Source organism: Onthophagus taurus, chromosome 7, assembly GCF_036711975.1.
Source record: "Onthophagus taurus isolate NC chromosome 7, IU_Otau_3.0, whole genome shotgun sequence".
Taxonomy (NCBI): Eukaryota; Metazoa; Arthropoda; class Insecta; order Coleoptera; family Scarabaeidae; genus Onthophagus; species Onthophagus taurus.
Window position 1 is genome coordinate 14595642 of NC_091972.1, and position 6260 is coordinate 14601901.

A 6260-nucleotide genomic window follows, 5' to 3' on the forward strand; every position below is an offset into this window, starting at 1 on the left:
ACATCAAAAATTGGGATCAGATAAGTGCAAGGATAAATAAAGTTAAGTTACACTGGAAAAGGTATGAGTTGAACGTCATAGGTGCATATACCCCAATAGATGACTCATTTGACGACGTCAAAGACGAATACTTATCTGATAGAATTAATGTAACACAGTCGATTAACACAATTAACAGTCGATCCGAGATTATTCTGCTGGGGGATTTAAATGGTCTCATAGAGGCATGCCAATAACACCAACTTAAGACTGCTGTTATGACTGCCAGATGGACTGGGTTCTTTAGCCATAAAGATATACACAAATTCACATAGACCAACATGCGGTCCAAAAATGCAAGTGGAAGACGTAAGAGTCCTGCGACGTGCGAAATGTGGAAGCGGATCTCGCTTGGAAACGTGGAAATGTGGAAACGCCATAAAGGCACTTTGCTGGTCTGAAGACTAGAGTAGCTCATTTTTTTTTAACTATGTTAATTCCAGAATTTTCAAAGTGGTTAGAAGAATTTCTAAAAATTTTCCAGGAATTTTAAAGGTTTCCTGGGATTTCTGAAGGATTTTGAAGATATTCTAAAATATTCCGGATATTCTGGATATTTTAGGAGAATTTTATAAAATACAAGACATCACAAGATATCCACTGATTTCCATGATATTTCCATTACAATTAAACATATGCTTTCGCAAAGTTTATATTAATAATGATTTTTAAGGAAATAATGAATTCCTTACGGTTTCAAGTTGTATCAATGATTTTGTAACATCAAATATTGATGGGGGTAATTTTAGGGGATGAACTTTTTTACTTTATAACTAATTGTAAGTAACAAAATCTATAACTTGACACAGTCCAAGAGATTCAATTATTAATAAATAATTGATCAACACGAAAATTGTCAGTATTAAAACAGTTAATGTATCTGATGATGTACGATTGTTGGTCATTTGAGGTCACATGTATAGGTGTTAATTACCAAACTATTAGTTCTTAGTGATTAATCTAGCGTTATTAATATGTATTTACATGCGGCCAGTTGCGCGACCGTGCAGTTGGCAGCGCTGCTGACTGAAACACAACTGGTGGTATAACATGAGGAGGGATTGCGAGGAAAGGGGTGGTTCTCTACACAGAACAGTCGATGTACTTTAACGCCTACTCATGTCGATGATGAATTAGTTTTAGTCATAATAATTTGATTAAAGAAGAACAAATAATTGAGTTTAAAACAACTTTAGTATGGTTGGTAATTTCGTTAAAAACAAAATAAGTAGGTTTAAACTGCGAAGTTTGTTGACACTTAGATTTTACGAATATGCCGGGGAAAAGTAAATATCTTTTACTACTTTGCAGCGAAACCGAATTTTTAAAGCGTCGCGATTAAGATTGTGAGATAGGCCGCTTTCAGGCAGTATTCGTAAAAATATTCTCTGTTCTTATAAAATTAACATTTCCCTTGGTGGTGTAAAACGTGGCTAAAGAAAATGAAAAAACTATAAAAATGGCGACGGGAAGATGGCGGTAATGAAGGAGACGTCGCATAATGGGTATAGGTGGTTCTGAATTCCGATAGATCACGGTCGCAGGTGGCCCTTTCCGGCATTTACATAATAATGGTGGTGCTCGGAAGCGACACGGTCCTACCCTTCGTGAACAACCCAATGTTAATTAGCGTCACTAGTAAAAATACCCATATAGTAATTACTAATTTGATTTACAATGGTTTTATAGAGATTTATAGCGGTACTTAGCAATGTTCTCTTAGTAACATCATTTTTTTGCGTCTTGATCGTAATGGTTCTAACCGCCATTACGATAGTTTAAAAATTCACGAAGATCCGTATCGGTTTTACAAATTTTAGACTAAATTACGAACAATTTGGGATGATGTGACATATTTGCGACTGCTTTTAATACTAACCAAATGTTATGAGTGCTTTTAGCTTTTCGAAGAAGGTGGTAGACAAAGTTATGTTGAGATAGGATGAAATAAATTGTTAGGTTGGGTCAGGATGGCGTTGAATCTTTTAAAACTTAGCTATCTAAGATAATGTATTTTTATACTTCTTTATTGACACGTTTTTAAGTGCTTTTAATTGTAATCAAATATACAGTGTGTTAATTAATTATCGTACTCGACGTCATCATTGAAAGTATGCAACCAACATTACAGTACTCGTATTGCAATATGAGTACTGTGGTATTGGTTGCATACTTTCAATGATGACGTCGGATGCGATAATTAATTAATATACTGTATTACTCAACATAATATAGTATAAAAATAATGAACATAAAGTTTGTGAAAATGTTAACTTCAAGAGGTAATTATACGCGTTTAACTATTGATTTAGTGGTAATTATGGAACTAGGGCTTACAATACCAGGGTAAATTTCAATACTGGTATTTTGAAATATTACAACAGCATGTATATAAAGTGATATAAACATTTTATTTTTTATTTTGTGTGTAAAATTCGGACTGATATTTATGTTGAAAGATAAGGAGAAACAAATTGAGTTAAGAAGAGAGACAACTTAATTTTAAACAGTGCTCAATAACAGTACAATTCTGACTAATATGTGGAAGTATAGATCTATTGAAAAAGCAAGTGATATAGAAAAAGAATATTTGTGAAACTAAAGATGGGAACAAAACTCAAAGAAACAGAGAAGAACAAATAGTCAGAACAAATAATCAGAACAAATAGTTATGACCACATCATCGTTATCATTATAGCATCACTTACATCATTAATAAGCTAAAGAGGTGTCGCGCTGTAAAGTAAGTGCAAGTTTCGGGGCCATTTAAATTCTGCAGAAATGAATTATACAGTCTGCTACTTTATATGATACTACTTTATATTTCTATCATGCCTGCATCAACCTACCATCAAGTTTACAATCAGACAACTCCGTATAAAAGTTTACAACATCTCTGCAACCACTTTTGTATTTTGTTTCTCTCAAGTCAAGTATATACAGAGTGAAATCACTATCAAGACTGCATCATTGCTTCATCTATCTAGATTCTTTCAATATTGCATCAAAGTCGCCAATTCTGCTTAAAATCTTTATCATACCTCCATCTAGTTTGTGCCATATTTATATAGGATGTCTCCGAAATGCGTGTACAACGGAAGACCACAAATTTCTTTGCTCAAAATAGGTCGATTTAAGTTAAAGTTGCTTGTTAAGTCAGTGTAACTACGATGAGGTTTTGTCATTACAATGACGTAAACAAGGCTTGCAGATATTTAAAAAGACCTTTCTTCCGGCTTAACCACTTACGTAATCAAAATCTTATAAGGGACAAAAAAGTTTCAGAACTAAATGGGCTATTCAGAAGTTATAATAATGTAATTGTCGCCAGTAAAAACCAGTGACTAGTAAAAAAAATATGGGGTTGGGTGATGACTTTCCATCATTACTGTATATGGAGAATTGTGTAAAATGAACATCATGTCTGCATCGACTTTTCACCATGTTTCTATAAACTCAAGTTTATACAAAGTCAAGTTTCCTCCAAGTCTGCACCTAGAAATGCTTTTTCATCATTGCATAAAATTTTCATACAGTCCTTATTAAGTTTACATCAAATCTTTGAAGTGAGCAATCTGTAATTTGCCTCATGAGTTTGATATATGAATTACACCTCCATTGCAGTACTATAAATCTCTATCATGCTTGCATCTAGTCTCTATGAAGTCTGTTAAATACATCATAATAAATCTTCAATATGTTTCTATCAAGCCAAGTATCCATAAAGTCTTCTTGAAGACATATGACTAGGTTATACGACACAGTTTTTAGACAGTTCAAATTTTTATCCATTTATCTATATAGAATCAGAAATCTGTATAACGATAAATTTTGGTTCTGTGTAAAAGTAGATAGCTGATGATGTAGTTTTTATAAGGATTCGATGCAGACTTAATAGAATCTTGGTGTCAAGACCGAGAATCAAGGTAAAGTTTAAAGTGGATTTGGTGGAGACTCACTATATCAATTAAGTCACCAAGCATAATAGAGATATGATGCAGACTTTAAAGACTTGATGCAGATTTAGTTAGAACAGTATCGAGATTTTAAGCAACCTTGAAGAAATCTTGATAGTAGTATTGATGCAAATCCAATAGAGATATGATACAATCTTGTTAAAGACTTTACTCTAGATAGACTTGACTTACCAGAAACAAACTACAAAACTTGATGTTGAGACGATTATACGACTTTATAGGGAGTAGTCTCAATGTAAGCTTGATGGGGAGTCGATTTAGATATGATAGAGATATAAAGTACCCTTGATAGAGGCATATTGCGTCTAGACTCCTAGATGTAGTTTTGATGCAGGAGCAATAGATGTTCGACAGAAAGATGTTGAAGATTCGAAGATATGATGTAGACTTTCTACAGATTTAGCTCAATGCAAACAATAGATATTATAAGTATTGCAATGGTATTAATGTGGATATATTAAACTCAAGAAGCGTATTAGAGGTTGCATATTTCGAAGTTATCCTAATTTAAGCTTGATAGAGAGTTAATGATAGATATAAAGGAAACTTGATGGAGGCATATTGCAACTACATTCCTAAATTTGATTTTGATGCAGGTCCATTAGATATTAGATGCAGTCTTCATGCATACTTGGCTAGATAGAAACATGTTGAAGACTTTATGTAGAGATGATGTAGACTTTATATGCAGTTATCTCGATGAAGACTTGATGGAAGCATCATGCAGACACAATGCATTTATCAGTCAGAGGATTAATGAAGATTTGCTCCTTCAAGGCACCGATTTAATAAGAACTGTCCAAAACCATAAAAAGATGTTAATTGAACCTAGGAACTCACTTCTGAAAAATGGTTTAAATTGATTTACGCGTTTTCGAATTATAAACAATAAAAGAATTTATTTTGCTAACTTTGAAGTCCTCTACCGGCAAAACGAAGCAACTTTGGGTATAGATAACTTAAATCGACCTATTTTGAGCCAAGAAAGCTGTGGTCTTCTATTGTACACACATTTCGGAAACACCTGTATATGGAGAATTTTGAATTTTGTTTCATATTGCTACACTCCTAGATATGATTTTGATGCAGGTCTATTAGATATTGGATGCTGTATTCATGGAAACTTGACTAGATAGAAACATGTTGAAGACTTTATGTAGAGATAATCATCTTCATCGATAAAGTCTACATTTATCGATGAAGAATCGATGGAACCATCATGCAGACATAATGTATTTATCAGTCAGAGGATTAATGAATATTTGATCCTAACTTCAAAAACAAGACACAGATTTAATAAGGACTATATTAAGATTTTGTGCGGCTTTCAAGAGTGTATTTTTGATATATGTACGATCAAGGAATCATGTAGTCTTACTGCAGATCTGAATCTTAACTCTCAACTTAATAGAAACATGATGTGGAATTTAGATGAATTTGTTTTGTTGTAGACATGATGCAAAGATATTGATTTATATGATTTTTTACATGACAAGCAAAGATAATAATGTATTCCCGATCTTTTTGATACGTAAAACTTGTGAAAACACATACAATTTTTTATTTGGAAGATTAGATTGTAGGAGGGTAACTTAAGTAGTTACAAACAAAGACGCAGGTGTTCGTAGGGTTTCTGTTATTCCACGGGGGTATTATTTTTCGAGAATGGACCGCCACAGACGGTTTTCTTACTCCTTCGGAAAGCCCGCTCGGGTGAAAAACAAGAATATTCCCGGCTGCTTATTACAGGGATTATAGAAATCCTAGCGGACTTTAATTTCGAGATCCCATTGTTTTAGGCTTGGATTTTATACGTTCAACGCAAAGCTTTTCGTCTTGTCTCTTTAACTATTTTCAAACATATTGTTTCCAAATTTATTTAAATAGGAATAAAAATAACTTGATCATCAATCAAAAAAACATAACTTGTTCTCTATTTTCTATTCAACTCGCGTTCTTTATTAGAAACGATTTTTTTGCAAAACTGTTTTATCCCTTTTGGGATGCTCAAAGCAATTATAAAGGATTTTACGTGACTAGTAAATCTATGAGAATTTATTGCTTTATATTTCACGAAACGATAACAAATCCATTATGTACTTTTTTTTCACGGTCAAAATAGATTTAAAACAAAGGTAAAGCGAAAAAGTTTTGTATCGATATGGCTTTTCAAAAAGCGCGCCGTAACTTTTTGGTTTTTCACCATATAGATGGATAGAAGGGTATGCGCGCACGCTCTTTTTG